This window comes from Marmota monax, unplaced genomic scaffold, assembly GCF_021218885.2.
Source record: "Marmota monax isolate L192 unplaced genomic scaffold, Marmota_monax_Labrador192_F-V1.1 WCK01_AAM20220418_F8-fsc00131, whole genome shotgun sequence".
NCBI classification, from domain to species: Eukaryota; Metazoa; Chordata; class Mammalia; order Rodentia; family Sciuridae; genus Marmota; species Marmota monax.
In genome coordinates, this window is record NW_026693141.1 from 1289826 (window position 1) to 1308716 (window position 18891).

Consider the following 18891-nt stretch of genomic DNA (forward strand, 5'->3'; position numbering starts at 1 on the left):
CAGGAGTAAAAGATCCAATAATTGTCAGAAATTTTCAGTTTTATAAGTTTAGAAATACCCAAAGTAACTATATTTCTTTTCTTTAAACTGCTTAAGAAAACAAAATATCTCCAAAATAAGACTATAAGGTTGACTGTATTGTAAATCATGGTTTTTATACAGTGCTGTCACTTATCTGTAGCTGTGTCTTGAAATCTCATATCATGCCTTAAAAGCTTGAAGCAAGTTCCCCCATAAGTTGCATAAATAGACTAGATTATTATAACTCTGAAGTACTCTGCATCATTTTTAATATTACTATTATTATATTGCTATTACAGTAATGGGGACTGAACTTAGGAGTGATCTACCACTGAATTATATCCCTGACCCTTTTTCTTTTTTATTTTAAGACAAGGTCTTACTAAGTGGCCTTGAACTTACAATCCTCCTGCCTTAGACTCCACAATAGCTGAGATTTATAGGCATGCACCATTGCACCTGGAGTATACATTATATTTTAACCTGTTACTGGCAAAATGGATGCTATCCACACTTTTACAGATAAGGAAACCAAGATTTACAGATCTTACTTGAGTGACTCAAGGCTCAAGGCTAGAACACATCCCCTTCGTGGTGATGCACTATCTTAAAAGGCCATAGTTAACCTCATAATGGGGTAAATTCACTCACTTTAGGAGAGATTATTCTAGGCACTGAGGTAGGAATTGGGGATACAATGAAAAAAAGAGAGCCGGTCCTTGCCCAAGAAGTCCATGGTCCACTGCAGTGACAGTGGGAGACATATCAAATAACCACACATGATCAGTTACAATCCAGTGGGACAGCATCCAGCAATGCCTTAGCAAACTGTCAATGCATCTCCATCCTTCCACCATTTCTTGAGAAGAAATCAGTTTCTAGAAAGTACTATGTTAGGCAGGGTTGGAAAACCGAATTTTAAAACAAACATTGACAACTTTTCTAAAACTCTGTCTTGCAACTTTAAAAACAATTATTATTTCTTAAATAGGGATGCATTGTTTCTGAGTTTCTGCCAGTTCAACTGAATAAGAAATCACCAAATGCATTTCAGAGAAATGCTATTATATATAAATGTTATTTATATTTGTTACTATATCTTATTTAAAATAATTTGTATTAATTTTTAACTTCTTGTTTTTACAATGCTAAACTTCAAACCATGGCCACAATAAAGAACAATGGCAGATGGAGCAAGGTCTGACATACATTGTAACTAAGGCTGTAACTAAAGGGATGAAGGCTGATGGCAGACTGAGTGGAGTCAAAGTTCAAACAACTCAAATCTACAGCTTCCTGGAAAATAAATTGCTTCCAGCCTAAAAGGTCTTCCTGCTTTTAGTTTCTTTACCTTTTAATCTACATGGAATGCCTAACACTACATTATTCTTCCTAAAAATTCAACTACACATCATGGTTTGATGGAAAATCTTCAGGAGCTTCAAATGGACTAGAAGATAACTCTACAGTCCTTCGCAAAGGGCCTATCCACAATTCTTGTCCTCTGCTCCCCAGAATGAGCACTTTCCCCCACGAGACTGGTCAATATTCCACTTCTTAGAGGATCTTTCCTTTTCAGCTAAAAATCACGGAACATTAACTATATGTGATATGCTTATTTATTTTTATAAGTTTTTAGTTATAGATGGACAAAATGCCTTTATTTATTTATTCATTTTTATGTGGTATTGAGGATCAAACCCAGTGCTTTACTTGTGTTAGGTAAGCACTCTACCACTGAGCCGCAACCCCAGCCCTATGTGCTTATTTAATTCTCATTACCATCTTATGAAAAATAAACTACTATCCCAATTTCACATTTCAGAATACTGAGACTCAGAGAAGTTAAAGGTCCAAGATCACACAGCCAATAAGTGGGAAGCTGGAATACAAACTGAGGTCTCTACTTCTGGGGTCCAAACTCAGCCAACATAGTGCAAGAGGCAGGTTTATCTTATGGTAACCCCAGAGCTCAGTCAGTGTAACCTGAACAACAAACTGGCAGGGGCAGGTGAGCACCTGACTTCCAGGTCAACTATCCCAGCACTGGTGACTTCCTCCTCTCAGAAGAGGAAACTGCAACTTCCATTGCCTGAAGGTATCAAGGTACCAGGCAGCTGATGTTCTCAGACAGCTTCTATGGGCTGCAGGGACCCCAAATAGAACTGCTTGGACCAAGCAGGCTAGACATCCTCCCAATGACAAGGAGGTTCCATTCCTGCTCTAAGGGAAGGCAGAGTAACAGGGAACTTATACCCCCAGAGCAGATGCAGCACAGTCCCAAAGCAGTCTGCCTCTCTGTGGGATGAAGGGAGAATTGGGGACACCAATTCTTTCCTTGCCCAGTTAGCCTTGCAAGTTTGCCTTTAGCCATTAAAACCTATTCCTTACTCCTGCTGGGAGAGATTCTAAGGTCAGTTTTGACCTCTGGTACACTATGGAGAGCTGGATTGAGCTGCTGAACACAACAATCCCCATCTATATTTTCCTACCCACACTTATAAAACTGAATTAAAGTCCCTTTCTTTCTGGAAAGAAGGCCCTCGTTCTCCTTAGGAAAGGGGGTCTTTTGGGCTCCACACAAAGTAAACCTTTGATACATTACACACCAGTGAAGGCACTTTTTCCGCAAACATGCATTTTGATTTCAGTGAAATTTTGTTTCTCAAGGGTAGGGCAAGGTAGGGAATGGGCCCTTCATTTAGAAACTTTTAAGAGGCTCAGATGGAATCATGTACAAGCATTTAATATATATTTCCTAGTTGTTTGTGTTTATAGCATATAAGTATACCTGTTCTTCAAAAGGGTACCCTTTATCTGCTTATTAGAAATACGCAGACATCTAGCATATCAGGAACTGTGTTAGGCACTGGGCTCACAAGATACCACTATTTCAGCAAAAGAAGCTTCTAAGCTAGCAGGAAGACAAATAAGCAATGTATTATAATAAAATTAATCAGAAACACATGGTAGTATGCGCAGGACATGTAGGACCTCACGGGTAGGTGGAGGCAGATACACAAGTGGAGCACCACAATGTATATGGCACGATGAACCACACTAAAGGGAGGACTCAAAGCTTACACAGGACAAGAGAAACACACCAGTTAGTTATTTAGTAATTTAATACTAACATATAAGGAGATAATTCCTATCATTTATAAAACTATAAAGTTCACTTAATGATCAAAAATTATCCTATCAGTTATTAATCATGAATTATACAGAAAGGGTAATTTTATTGATTTTATTCTTTGGAAATAGCCACCCAAAAGGATAAGACAGAGAAATGACCTTTCAAAAGTTCAAACAATTCATCTTTGTCTGAGATTTGTGTGTGTATGTTTTGTTTTTAGTTATTTATTTGGGTATTGGGGATTGAAACCAGGTGTCCTATACCACTGAATTTCACCCCCAGCCTTTTAATTTTTTTGAGACAGGGTATCTCTAAGTTGCTCAGGCTGGCCTCAAACTTGTTATCCTCCAGCTGGGCCTCCCCAGTTGTTGAGATTATAGGGTGTGACACCATGCCTGGCCCAATTTGTTTTATTTTTATTTTAATAGCCAAATCTAATTCTATGGGAATTATCAAATGAAATTATCTTGAAATAAATAGTTTTTAATTAATAATGAAAGAAAAACAGAGTTATTGTTTCTTTGTGTATATCTGAGTTCAAGGAACACAGAGCTGGTATGAGTCATGGTCAATTGAAGAGACATATGTTTTAAGAAACAGGTATACTTATATGCTATAAACACAAACAAATACATCCTGTAATTACAAGAACACTGTAGATGAAAGTGCCTCTTTTTTGGATATTTCCATTTCTGCATTTCAAAATAGAAGACCAGATCTCTAATAAAAATCCTTTTTAAGTCTTTAATTCCAATGAGACAAGATATGAAAAGTATGTACTTATCCTATGGATAGAGAATTTCCTCTCCTAGATCCTTCTAAAGTAGTGTTCTTTACTCCCAAATTTTTCTAACTATGTGTATATGGGTTATTTTTGTCTAAGACCTTCTCCCACTCAGCTCTTTAACAAGCCCTTAAATTTAATTATTCAATTTGTTTTCTCCACCATTATTGAAAGCCGCTTAAATGCAGAGCCTCCTGTCTACATTTTCACTTGGAAGTGCACTGCACATAAGAAGAACTCAGTGAAACATTTGCTGAATGAATCACTAAATCATGAAATGCATCTAGAAAAAGTATATTTTAACAATTATCATGCTAGAATAAGTGTCTTTGTAGGCAAGCATGGTGGCCCAGGCCTGTACTCCCAAATCCAGAGGCTGAGGCACGAGGGTTACAAGTTCAAGCCAGCCTGGGTGACTTAGGGAGATACTGTTTCAAGATTAAAAATAAAAAGGTCTAGAGGTGGAGCTCAATGGAAAAGCATCTCTGGGTTTAATCCCCAGTATAACACACACACACACACACACACACACACACACCTCTCTTTGAAGGTAATATTCTATCATACAGTCTTTGAGAATTTGATTTTAATTTTTTTTTAATACTAGGGATTGAATCCAGGGATGCTCTACCACTGACCTATACCCCTGGCCTTTTTAATTTTTTTGAGCCAGGGTCTCTCTATATTGCCCAGGCTGGTCTCGAACATAGGATTCTCCTACTTCAGTCGCCTGAGTTGCAGGGATTACAGGTGTGCACCACCACATCCAGCTGACTTTAATATTTTTAAGAAATAAGAAAACAATTTCTTAACCAGAATATAATGTGCTAGCTACATCTTCAAGGCAAAGCTAATTGCTTTAATGATTCTGTATCACCTTCAAGCAGTTATCACTTGAAGATTAATAACATGGATAGTTCACAGCAACATTGTGATGAAGAAATATGCTTTGTGGAGTAAGAGTTAATATGAGAAGTAAATGCCTGGTCCCATGAATCTATACTACAAATACCAATACCCTCCTCTCTAAATAACAGACCCCTGACACCCTCTCTCTTCTCTTCCTCTTTCTGAATGTCTCTAATAGTGTAAAGAAAACAAATAAATAAGCAATGTCTAGCAAAACAACAGAAAATGCAGAAGTGGTAGGAAGTAGTAAGCTTTGACATTAACCAAATTTTTCAGACACAACGTCTAGAGGCCTTGGCATTAAGAGAAAAGTATAAGAGCTGAGCAGAGCTAAGGCAAAGGAAACAATAACAACAAAACCAAAAAAACCTTTCTATATTCAAAATAATAAGGGCCTTTATGCTGTAAGACTGAATTACCATAACTGTGTGTGTTTTACTTGGGATCGAACCCAGGACTTTGCACAGGCTAAGGGAGCTCATGACCACTGAGCTCCATCCCAGCCCTTTTTATTTTGAGACAGGGTCTTTCTAAGTTGCACAGTCTGGTCTGAGTAGCTTCCCAGTAGCTGTGATTACAGACATGTCCCATCATGCCCAACTAAATTACTATTACTCTTACGACCTTTAACTTGGATCTCTCCCACTGGTTGTATTCCCAGTATCTCCCCCTTCTTAAAAAAAATCATTGGAAGAGGGAAATTGAATAGTACCTTCAAGGACAGCAGAGAAGGTGGCAAGAGACCAAATTCACTTTTATAGTCTATAAGTTAAGAAACACCTTTTCTAGCAGAGTTGTTTAGTGTTGGCAGCAAGAAATGAGGGGACAATTAGGGCACTGAAGTCTCCACACAACTGGGCTGGGATGCCAGCGCCCAGAACACTCAGTTTGAGATTATTCACAGGTTTCACTCTCTGCCTTGCAGCCACCTCTATTTATACAACCTGGGAAGGCACTGCTGATCTTTTGCGATGATGATGATGATTGGGGGGAAAATAAAAAGACATAAAAAAGAAATGTTAATGGTCTCAGGAGGTTTTAGAACTATCAGAAATAGTGTAATATATGTACCCCATTCATTACTCTGAAGGGATTTATGAGGCCCAGAGATGTGATGTCTTTCTCATGGTCATACAGTGGCAGAGTAGAGGCTAAAGTCCAAATGTATTTACTCCTTTGTAGTTCAGTATTATTTTTATTATATTATGACAGTGATTGTGATCTGAATGGAAAAGAGCTAGATCAGCGTTTAAAGATCAGAACGTGACTCCTGGCTGAGCCCTGGGCAAGTCACCCCTAGAGCCTTTCATTTCCACTCTGGTAAAGTAGGGCAACTTGCCAGCTTGCACAACTGTTTCCTGAAATACGACTGTACGTTTGAATATACAATACAGAGTATAGGTAAAACCCCAAGGCGATCTATTCATCAGTGTGCTTCCAGCAGCCAGGGAAGGCGGCAGTAAGACAATCTATTTTTTTACTTAATAGCTGCTGGGAAGGAGGGGAGGGCTCAAGGATGGTAAAATCAGGCTGTGGCTCCAGTTGTCTGCAATTCACTTCCTCCTCCACAGTCTGTCCTCAGGTTTTTCTGCTTTTAAACTGCAGTATAGAGAAAACTTCTTTCTCCTAACTACGGAATACACATCTTTCCTTTCAGTCTGTCTGGGCCAAGTGAAGTTTTGAGTCTACCTTGTACTGGGGTATTCCTTAGGGGAATCCCACTGGAGTGTAGTCCCTGCAAAGGGATTGTTTTAGAATTGGATTTGATGAACTCTGCATAACCTCTAGAGCTTGGAAAGTTAGACTCCCCCAGGTCCCATGGGCTGCTTTAGGGAGGAATGGATACTATTCAGAAGGAGGGAGAGGAGGTGGATTCTGAGCAGGTAAGCACCATCATCCAATATAGGTAATGATGTCACCCTGATAAACATAAAACAGACCACACAAATCATATTTGATGAAAGGGCACAGTCTCAGTGGAAAGTACAAGAATGCTCAAGGCTAAGGTTGAATTCTAGATCAGTAATAAAGATGTAGGTATTCCTAAAGCCCTGTACCATGATTAAAACTTTTTCTTCAATTCCAGACAACCCTTTTGAGTGAAGTCCTTGCTTTTTCCCAGAATCCCAAAGTATGTTCTGACCCTATCACCTCTTGTCACTCTGATACCTGCCTAATTGCTTTCACTCTGCCTTTCCTTCTGCAGCCATGATTGATATTGTCAATAAACAAACCCAGGAAAGACCCATCTTTAAAACTGATGCACATACAGATTATATGCATGCTTTCCTGGCTGCTCATGAAGCTATTGAGGAAAACCAACAATTGTACATTTTCTGACTTTGCTTTCATTATCAACAGGGCAAAGAGGGAAGAGATGAGAATAAACAGTTAGGTCAAGGCTAAGTATAAAAGAGTGATTGGACAGAAATCAGAAAAGAGTGCATCATGATGGAACTCTAGAAGTTGGATATCAGACAATGAGACCAATTTGGGAACACTGGAATCAAAAGCTAGAGAAAAGGTCAAACCAGTAATGCATGTTACTGGTATCACACCAGTAACAAGTAGCAAAGCAAGGTAGTATTCATAATAACACAAAAGGTGTTCAGACCAGTTATTAGAGCAAGGCATCTGGTTAAAAACTAGTGTAAGCAGTAAGGGAACAACATGGGGATATGTAGAAACAATGTTGGCAGCAAAGCCTTGGGAAATGGAGGCAGCAAGCATAGATACTGGCAGCAATATTAAGGAACCCATCTACTTCAACCCCAAAGAGTTTTTGGGGGGTGCTGAGAATAGAATTCAGGGACTTGTGCATGAGAAGCACATGATCAGCCACTGAGCTCTCCTCTCAGCTCCTAGAAGACTTCTGAGTAGAAAGTTTCTAACCAGCACTGGCAATTATTGTGGGTGTGGAGGTGGTCATCCCCATGTCCAAGACCCTGTGTATCATATATCCTATCGAGTGGAACAGAATAGGTGTCCTTCCATATTTTTATGTCTCAGCTTCTGGTTAGTTTCATTCTAGCCCTTATAGTGTTCTATGGTCCTCTTAACTGCATCACTGTGCCTGGCTATCTTTAACTTTTTAAGGAAATGTGCAAAGTTTCATTGTTGAACCATTCTGCATTCTTACCAGCAATGAAGAAATACTCCAATTTTCAACATCCTTGCCAACACTTGTTATTTTCTATTCTTTTGATGTAGCCATCCTAGCAGTGTCAAGGGATACCTTGCTGTGGTACTTGAATCTTTTTTACTGCTCTAATTTCATACTTTCATTTTCTGCTGGGTACTTCTGAATACTCTTGAGGTCTGTCCTATCCATTTTACATTATAAAGCTCAAATTTAGGGTACATGGGGAATTTTTAGAAGCATATTGTTTTAAGCATGAAGAATGGCAAGTTGCAAATAAGGATAAATCAATAAAATAACAGGGAGGTAGTAAAAACTATGGTCAAATAAGTCAGGAAATGATAACAATGAGAAGTACCCAGATGGAAGGAATCCTCTATTCCTAGCCAGAAAATCTCCCAAATGATTGGGGTTAGGAGAAGGCTTATGCTAGGATATGGCCAGAAAATAATTTTGACTTTCTCCTGTTCTTTGCTAGCTCAGTTCACTGAGGAACATCCAAAAAACACAGTTTTACATGTATTCAAGGCTAGTACCATGGCCCTGACTACAGGCAGGTACACCCAGGCTGTCATGATCTGAGTTCCTCTAAATGTAGGGGGTCTTATCAGTATCCAGCCAAGTCTATTTTCCCTATAAACATTCACGAATTGCTTAATACCATGTACTTTTATGAGACACTCAAAAGTGATTGTGTGTATCTTATCAGTGGGTTTCAGTTTGTGCTTCCTTCTACGAAAATCCATGAAACTCTTTCTATTTTGAGTTTCACGAAATCCATTTCTCTCTCATTTCAGTCTGAGCATTGCAATCCAGCTCTACAGGTAGCAAATTGAAATGTTTAGTGGCCCATTGCAGACAGATTGAATCTGAAAAGAATACGGCAATAAGAAAGAAGCAAGGCATCAATATCATACAGTCAAGCTCTCTCCAATGACAGCGCTGATGTAGGGTGAATGATTGAGCATTTGTTAAACTTTACCATTGTGCAAGTAACCTATTATTTTCCTGGTTGTGTGCTGAAATACCTCAATCACTGGCAGAACAAGTCAGTAAAAAATGATATAGTTCATTTTCTATTGCTGTTGTTCCATGGGGACAGTGTGGCATACAGTCCCCTTCACCCCTTGAACTCCACTTTACCAATAGTGTGCTTAATTTATCCCTCCCTTCATTCATTTTGTAAAATGTCTGAAACTGGTGATGGGTGATGACACCTTTTCCTTCTCCTCTCTTTTTTTTTTCTCATTGTTAAAATTAACCCTGATAACATGACATGGTTTCCTGATTTAGGATTATGACAAAGAGAAAAAATTTTTAAAATGACAATTGTGTGAAAGCAAAACAAAGGAAAGAGAAATTAGTAGAAACTGTCCCAGAATATGCTTCTTTGTCACTGACTGCTCAATAAAAATGGTTGAGGCTGCTGGACAGGTCTTACACAGCAGCAGTTCATATTTTCTGTTACCAAATATATATATATATATATATATATATATATATATATATATATATATATATTTTAGTCATAGATGGACACAATACCTTTATTTTGTTTATTTATTTTTATGTTGTGCTGAGGATCAAACCCAGTGTTTCACACGTGCTAGGCAAGTGCTCTACCACTGAGCAACAGAACCAGCCCTGTTACCAGTTTTTATCCCAACTCATATCCATGTTCAAATCATCCTGCCACTGAGTGAAATCCCCATATATTATATCAGCCACCAAAGCTGCACAGATTCAGGCTGTGAGCAAAAGGGAAAATACAGGAAGGTGACTAAAGATCATCTGCAGAGGAGATGGAAATCCCCAAGGACTATCTCACCATGCCATGGAAGCCCACACTTTGATCTGTGCCATTTTGCTCCACTTCTTCTATCCTAAAAGCTCAGCTACTACTGCATGCAATATTTTATAAAACTCACAAGTTCTTTTATGGCTAATAAAAATCTGACAACAATTCATGGGTAAAGTACTAAGATTCTAAAAGTAAATTTGCCATTTGATGTTAAGAGGATAATGGTGACCAATTTAAGCATGACATGATAACACTTCTATAATAACAATAATAGCAATAACGACAACAATCATAATAATAGCAGCCTAGTTAATGTATATTACATCTACCATGTGCCAGGCACTCCTCTGAGTACTTTGCTCACAAAAATCATATCAGGCTGGGGGTGTTGTTTAGTGGTAGAGGGCTTGCCTAGAGTCCCAGAGACTAGGTGTGACCCCCAGCACCATCAAAAAAGAAAAAGATTCCAGGCACTGGTGGTGCATGCCTGTAATTCCAGCAACTCAGAAGGCTGAGGCAGGAGGATTCCAAGTTCCAGGCCAGCCTCGGCAATTTGGTAAGACCTGAAGTAACCAGTCTCAAAAAAAAAAAAAAAAAAAAGGTGGGTGTTGGCTGGAGATGGATATAGCACCCCTGAGATAAATCCCCAGTATGAGAGAGAGAGAGAGAGAGAAACAAAAATTCCTACAGAGTGATTTCTATTGCTGTTCTCATTTTACAGAAGAGCGAACTGAAACAATGAGATACTGAGTTATTTGTCTGAGGTTTCACAGGTACTTAGAGGTGGGTGCCAGGGCGATCTACCTACAGCTCCACAGGGTTTTCACTACTACGCTAAAACTCCTCACCACTCTAAAGGGAAATAGAAAACAGATTATGATAGTGATGAGTCTATTAAAGGAAATCTGAAAACAGTGCTAAACTCACTCAATGAGCAGACATGCTCCCTCATCTAAATGTGAGGTCGACACCCCCTCATTAAACATGGTCCCTTTTCTGTTGGACCAGATGTAATCAAAACCTTAACCTAATAATCAAGATATCTAAACATGGCTGGGGAATCTGAGACAGGAGGATCTCGAGTTCAAAGCCAGACTCAGCAATTTACTGAGGTCCCTAAGCAACTTAGTGAGACCCTGTTCTAAATACAATATAAAAAGAGCTGGGATATGGCTCAGTGGTTAAGTACCCTTGGGTTCAATCCCCAGTACCAAAAAAAAAAAAAAAAAAAAAAAAAAGATATCTAAACAATTTGGCAGGTAACAACACTAACTTACTGGGGCAGAGTGTGTTAACAGGCCACTGGTGACAGTACAATGTATTACTGTTTTACTATATCTCATCTATAATACATGGAACTATCTTACTTCTTTTTATCCTTTTTTTCCTTGATGCATCTCCTGCAGTCTATTCCCCCCCCCCCTCTCTCCTTAACCCTTCCTTTCTTTTATAAAGAGTGAATATTATATATTTATTTTGTGGTGTTGGGATCAACCCAGGGTCTTGAGCATATAGGCAAGCACTCTACAACTGAGCCACACCTCAACCCACAATCTATATATTTCTGTAGCACCTTTGCCAATGTCAATTTTGACAGAAAATGCCTTATTATAATTGGTTGTTTTTTGCTATTTCACAGACTAAACTATTAAAGAGGCTTATAAGAGCCACCCTTTTAATGACAGCACCCATTAGGAATCTTCTAGTGCCACAGTTTTGTGGAAGAAAAAAGTAATACTCTCCTGCCATTATTGAGGGGAAGAAGCAGTTTGTGCTATCAGATCAGATTAAGCATATCAGATCTGATTTCTTGTGAAGACATAACCAAGCTTGATAACAACAACAAAAAAGCAAAAGAATGATAAGCACACTTACATTTTCTAATATTATTAAATACTGACTTTCAACAAGGTTGCCTCGTAAAGTATGTGACCATGGGAGATGTATATCTATGGGACTATGCATGGGGTCAGACAAATCAAGACTTTATTTTACTTTGTATTTTATTTATTTATTTGCAATACTGGGGATTGAACACCAGGGCCTTTTACCGCAGCTATATTTTTGCCCTTTTTACTTTATGAAACAGGGTGTCACCAAGTTGCAGAAGCTGGCCTTGAAATTGCAATCCTCCTACTTTAGCCTCCCAAATAGCTGGTATTATTTTGAATTTATTAAAGCCACTAACTTAGCCAGGTATGTGGCTATAATCCCAGGGGCTTGGGAGGCTGAGGCAGGAAGATTTTGAGCTCAAAGCCAGCTTTAGCAATTTAGCAAGTCCCTAAGAAACTCAGCAAATTCTGTCTTTAATAAAATATAAAAAAAGGGCTAGGGATATGGCTTGGTGGTTAAGTGCCCCTGGGTTCAATCCCTGGTACCAAAACCAAACCAAAACAAAACAAACAAACAAAAAACTATTCCACTTAATTGACATAGCAAAAGCTGTATATATATGTTTGGGGCTAAGTATATACCACCAACCTTTCTTGCTAATTAACTGGTTGTATAATCTTGAGAAATTTACTACTAAAATTCAGTGTCTTTTTTTTTTGGATGGGGTGCTCTCACTAGCCCAGGTTAGCATTGAACTCCTGGGTTTAAGTGCTCCTTCTTTCTATCCCAAGCTAGGCACAAGCCACCACATCTCCTGTCTTCATCTTTTCTTTTCGATCTTACAGGTTGGACTCAAGGCTTGGTAATTGCCAGGTAAGCACAGGCAACTGTGGCAGGAGGATCACAGTTTGAAGCCAGCCTAGCAACACAGCAAGACCCTCAGCAACTGAGTGGCACTCTGCCTCGAAAAATAAAAAGGACTGGAACAAAACTAAGTAGTAAAGCACCTGCCCATGGGTTCCATCCCTAGTACCAAAATAAATAATAAATAAGTAAAATAAAATAAAGCCTGGCACAGTATTGCAATGAAACAGAGACCCTCCAGCCTATTGATTCTTGCCTATTCTCCAGCATATGATATGTTTAAAACACATGTATTGAATGAATAAATAAATAAATATTCTGTATGCCCTTTACCAATCCATTGTCCATTAATAGCTATTCCTTTTTCAGTGATGTGGAAATTCTTTTATTAGGACTAAGTGACTTATGGAATCCTTGTAAATCAATATGCCACTGTCTTAGTCCATTTTGTGTTGCTATAACAGTATGCACAGACTAGGAGATTTACAAAGAACAGAAATTTATTTCTCAGTTCTAGAGGCTAAGAAGTCCAAGATCAAGGTTCAAACATGCAGCCTTCTTGCTGCATCATAACATGGCAGGAGTACAAGTTAGCACTCATCAGACACTTGACCTCTGTGAGGAGCCTACTCCCACAACAGATAACCTGCTCTCTTCGGAAAAACACAAATCCATTCATGAGATGGCTGTTCCCATGACTTTCTTTTTTGTGCTCTGCTCAAAATCAAGGCCTCCACTGCTCTATATCCCCAGGCTAAAGTTCAAGATGAATTTTAGAGAGGACATTCAAGCCCCAGAAGTCCCCATCTGGTGAATTAAATGTTTGATCTTTCCTGAACTTAGTACTTTAAACTCAAACAAGAGCTTATGATGATAAAAGCCTCAAACTCTTCATTTATTTCAGTTTACCAAATTGCTTATGAAGAGTTCATTTATTTTTCCAGGTTTTTTCCTTTTTTTTTTTTTGTTTTTTTTTTTTTTGTGATGCTGGGAATTTGCACTACAGGCAGGTGCTTTACCACTGAGCCCCATCCCCAATCCTTTTCCGGTTTCTTTAATATTGACCATATCCCCTCCTCCTCTTCTTTTTCTTTTCTTTCTTTTCTCCCCCTCCCCCTTCTTTCTTCTTCTTCTCCTTCTCCTTCTCCTCCTTCTTCTTCTTCTTTAATGAAGTTCTATATTGAGGCTTTCCTAAAAGCTCATTATAAATATTATAAACCGCAAAGCACCATAAAGTTTTCAGGTTTTTTTTATTATTCCGTTATCTAGTTAATAGTTCATTGTCACATACTACAACCAGAATTGCAGAATTTTAAATTTCCAGGGCCTCAAATCTAACAGAAGCAAAAAAGATAGTGAATATATTTAAAAAATAAGCATTTTGAGGTAGGAGGTACAGCTCAGAGATAGTGCATTTGCCTAGCATCATAAGCAGGCCTTGGGTTCGATGCCAGTACCACAAAGAAAAAACGAAAAAGAAGCATTTGGGATATGAGAGAAACCGAGGAGTAGTCCTAAAATCCACTTTGAAGTGGAAAAGTATTAATCTAAATGGTATCTCGTGAGTCACCTTATTTTTCTTTGTTTCCCTTTAACAATGGCTTTTCTGTCATTTTCTTAACTAATTGCAGGTACGAACTAAATTCTATACTTTTGCCAGTGAAAGCTTCAATGCAAAGCTTCCTAAGCATCTGACAATTAATAATATACTTCATTAATCTCTAGGCTTCCATTCTGTATTGATTTTCAAAGAAGAGAACAGGCAGAAAAAGGCTGTTTTACGTAAACACACAAAAACATTCTAAGAATTCTGGTATACTGGGATACAGTGAAAGCCAGAGGCATGAAAGCAGTCCCCTGTGCTATGGTTAAATGCTTGTACCCTCCACTCATTCCTAGGTTGAAGTCCTAATCCTGAGTGAAATGGTGTTAGGAGGTAGGGCCTTCTGGAGGTGATTAGGTTCAGATGGGGTCTCAAAGGTGGAGGCCCCAGGTTGGGATTGGTATTCTTGTAATGAAAGTTAGACAAGAACTAGTGTGTGTTTCCCTCTCTTCCTTTTCTCCCCTTTTTCCTTTTTCTTTCTTTCCCCCTACACCTATCTTTGAGCACATACCAAGAAGGCAGAGATCTGCAAGCCAGGAATCTGACCATGCAGGCAACACTGATCTTTCATTTTCAGCTTCCATTACTTTGAGCAATAAATACCTGTTCTTCAAGCCACCCAATCTATGAAGTTTTGTAACGGCAGCCTGAGCTGACTGAGATACCCCTTCATGCTGGGTCTTCATATGTGCAGTTATTGTGAAGGTTACTCAAAGGATTCTGAAACTTCCTTCAGAACAGCTTCAGTTCCAAGATCCCCGCTCCTTCTACATGTTAATGGAAAACTTGCTGGATAAAGCAGGCTTCCACTCCTGCATGTCTCCTGCAACCCTGAGAGAAGGCCTAAGGAGGAATTAGTAAGGACTGGAAATGTCTGTGACTCTTACACTTATTTTGAATTTGAAAAATGTTGCTTTTGTCAGCAAGCTAGAAAAAATAATTGAGTCAATTCTTTGGGTAAATACTCTTTGTGTCCACTTATATTTAGAAAGCTATCTTATTTTCCCATTTTCTGTTTCATTTTTACCTACTATAGCAAAGAATCTGTGATTAGTGGGTAAGCTGTCAAATGAGCTATGATTTAATACTAAGTTTATTATTCTCACAATTCCAATCCTTCTCACAGCTTCAAGCTGATAGTCATCTACCCTGTGATGCCCAATAATGGTAATCATGAGCTACGCATGACTATTCAGCACTTCAAAGGTGGCTGATCCAAATTCAAAAGTATTCTAAAATATACGCTTAATTTCTAAGACAATATAAAAAAGCTAAAATACATTAATAATTTTTATATTGATTACAAGTAAATGATAATACTTTGGATGTTGTAAATCAAATTAAAATGTTATTTATTTAATCAGTTTATACTTGTCTAATGTTGGTTCATATTACATTTCTATTAATAAAATTACATTTGTGGCTTGGGTTATATTTATATTGAAAATAAAGTCACATTTGTAGGTCATATTATATTTTATATTGCAGAGCGCTAATCTGTACATTTGTCAACCCAAAGCCAAGTCTAATGTTGACTTAGGGGTTCATGTGTCTATAAAGGATATACAAGGACAAGTAACAATGTATTTCTTTTGTAATTGATAAATCTAGTTTGCAAATTCCTATAAAGTAGAAGAAAGGTAGTATGCTGAAAACAGCTAACCAATTGTTTTCAGTAAAATATTTAATTGTATTGATGCTACTGGAGTTAATAATACCATATATATTTTTAAAAATTAATTATACATATTTTATACATACAGACACAGACCTGCATACATACAGACACAGACCTGCATACTTACAGACACAGACCTGCATACATAACTAAAACAGCGTAGTTATAATGACATGAATTCATACAACTTGGAAGGAAAGTTTATTCATAAACTCCCAGAAAGGCCAGGTAAATACTTTAGTTTTTATTTTAAAAAATTAAATTTGATTATTTCTGAAGATATAAATACCCTGGAACTGCTAACTAAATGCTGTCTCATACAAACTATAACTTCACAAACAAATAAAAATAATGTAAAATTGGCAGAGCAAAGCCCCAATGGGAGCAAGCTCTTTAACAAAGTGCCTAAGAACGGTTTGATTAAACAAATATTTCCCTTTTGATCTTGTTGATCTTGCCTAATCATGTTAATATTCTCCTTCATTAAAATCTTGAAAGTAATACACTTCAACTCAGCTCCAATTCAGATTATCCTACCACAGATGTGGAATTATGTGATTTATTGCGCTGTACAGATCTTCTGGGGCATGTAACATCTATTTAGATAATGGAAAATTTCTGAAGTCTTGGAATACAGTGTAGTTTTAATTACTCAGCGAGAAATGCTACTTTGAAATTACGACTTTCTAGGTATTTTTAAACTTTTAGTAGACTACCACCTACAAGTTTAAGTAATGTTTATATTAATTGATGTATAGCTCTGCATTTTGAGTCTCAAAGTTCCTATTTGATCTTTTCGATTTATTTTATCAGGTAAGAACATGTTAAAATATAATTGTTATTTTTAAAACATACAAATACATAATGAATATTTAAATAAGAATCTCCCAAAACAATGGCTTATGGATGTTAAATGTTTATCTCAGAGCTGCTGCCTCAGTTGAAATATTCAAGAATTCTACTTAAGTAACTGTCTTAGAAAAAAAAAATCAGCAGGGATACACTTTTGTTGACTACATATTTTTTTTTTTTAAGTATGGGGGATTGAATCCAGAGCCTTGTACACGCTACACAAGTACTCTACCACTGAGTTATATCCTCATACGTTCTGATTTTGATTTTGATACAGAGTCTCACTAAGTTCCCCAGGCTGGTTCTGAACCTGGAGTTCTCCTGCCTCAGCCCTGCTAATGGCTGGGATTATAGGCATGTGCCACAGTGCCCAGCTAAGAATTTCTTTGACTATTTAAAATCATTCAGGGGCTGGGGTTGGGGCTCTGTGGTAGAGCACTCACCTAGCATGCATGAGGCACTGGGTTCTATCCTCAGCACCACGTAAATGTAAAATAAAGATATTAAAAAAATAAAATAAAATCATTCAAACCTCAATTAGATGAAGTCAGGAAATTGGATACTATGATTTTATGTTCAAAAAAAAAATATATAAATATGTATATGTATGTGTATATATATATATACACACATTTTTATATATACACATATACAACTATACATATAAAATAAATATAAATATATGAAAAATGTATAAGGCAACTGCACTTGATTATTAGAACCTTAATTTTGCTCTAAGATAACTGCAAAGAAAAATTTTTAAAAATGTTTGAAAAAAAGAGCACCATAATTATTGAAAAAAACATACATTCCTAAATAAATATTTTTATGGGTAAAATTCAATTAGTTGATCAAATCTAGATTATTTACTAAAAACCAAAATCCCTCTAATGAACATGCCTTTAACATGTCACCTCAAATATTAATGTTAAAGACGTTTCCTCTATTTCCTCTTCCATTCCTCTCTCTGAGTTGTGGTCTGATGAAGTCTGAACTTCCATTTTTTCCAAGTATATGAAGAGGAGAGGAGCTGTTTTATGTCACAAATCTTATGGGCCTGAGTCTCAGCCCAGTAATACTCCCACACTGATTCATATCTACAACATTCCCTCTCTTCAAATTCAGGTAGATCCAGAGCTTTAACTTAAATCACCAATATTTGTTTAGTTGGATGATTTCTCCTGGAATACATTTAGGTAAGTTTGAAACATCTTCTCTTGGGGAAAGTATAAAAGCTCAGTGTCTTTCCTACAATTATTGATTCCATACAGCGATGGCAACAATACTCCCTTGCACTGATGATCCTGGACTTCCAAAATCTACAATCTCTATTAACTTTCTGAGGTTTGTATCTTAAATTATAACTATATCTAAATGCCCTCTTGTAATTAAACTTTAATTCATAGTTATCCTTAGATTTGAATTTGATCAAGTTAAAATTTCTTACAACAGATACTAAGTTAATATTTAATAGCAGAGAAAGATTTTTTTTCTTTTTACAAGACAAAGGATAAGTGGCCACAGAGAGAAATTTCTGCAATATTTCTTGAACCACATTTAATGCCTAAGTCTCCATATAAAAAACAATTACCAAGTCAACTGCTTCAGGCAATAAAAACATAAATTCAACAAAATAAATGAATGTCAATTGTCAATTGTTGCTCTTATAATATGATCTGACATATACATCTTGCTCAAGCCCATTAGCAAAACAATGGCTATAGGCTCAAAGTCACAAATCCTAAGGTTGGGTATTTGACCATGACTCTCCCCAGATATTCCCCTTACTAATAAAAAGTAGAAACAATTTCCTGCAATGTTGGGATTTGTCAAAATTCACAGAATAAATCAGAGACAAATTCAGGAAAAGAGACCATAACCAATATCCTTTCATTTTTGTTGTTGTTGTTGTTATTAACATACAAAGTCAAGATGACTTTGACATTAAAGAACTTGCACATCATATAAAATACATTAGTCCACCTTCTCCAAATTGTATGGTTAAAAAAAAAAATCCAGGTTTTCCAGGCAGACAAGAATATTATTTTAAAAAGATTTCTAATATTTAACCAAGTTTCTATCCCTCAAGCTCCACCAAATCCATCTTCCACTTTAGTGGCCATGAGTTCATTTACATTTCTTAGGGGCAATAGTGGAAAATAATTTTGCAAATGTTGTTTATTGAAAAGCGTACAGATTTAAGAAAAATGAACACAGTGTCAGACTAAATCTAAGAAAAATCTGTATGGCTTTAGCAAACTATAACTCCCC

The 18891-nt window shown here is 37.2% G+C and overlaps 1 protein-coding gene across 1 annotated transcript in view; it reads right to left on the minus strand.

Annotated features, from left to right (window-relative positions):
• The window catches only part of Exoc4 (exocyst complex component 4), a 782534-nt gene that overhangs the window by 330113 nt on the left and 433530 nt on the right, over window positions 1-18891 (minus strand). The gene's annotated exons all lie outside the window — the stretch shown is intronic.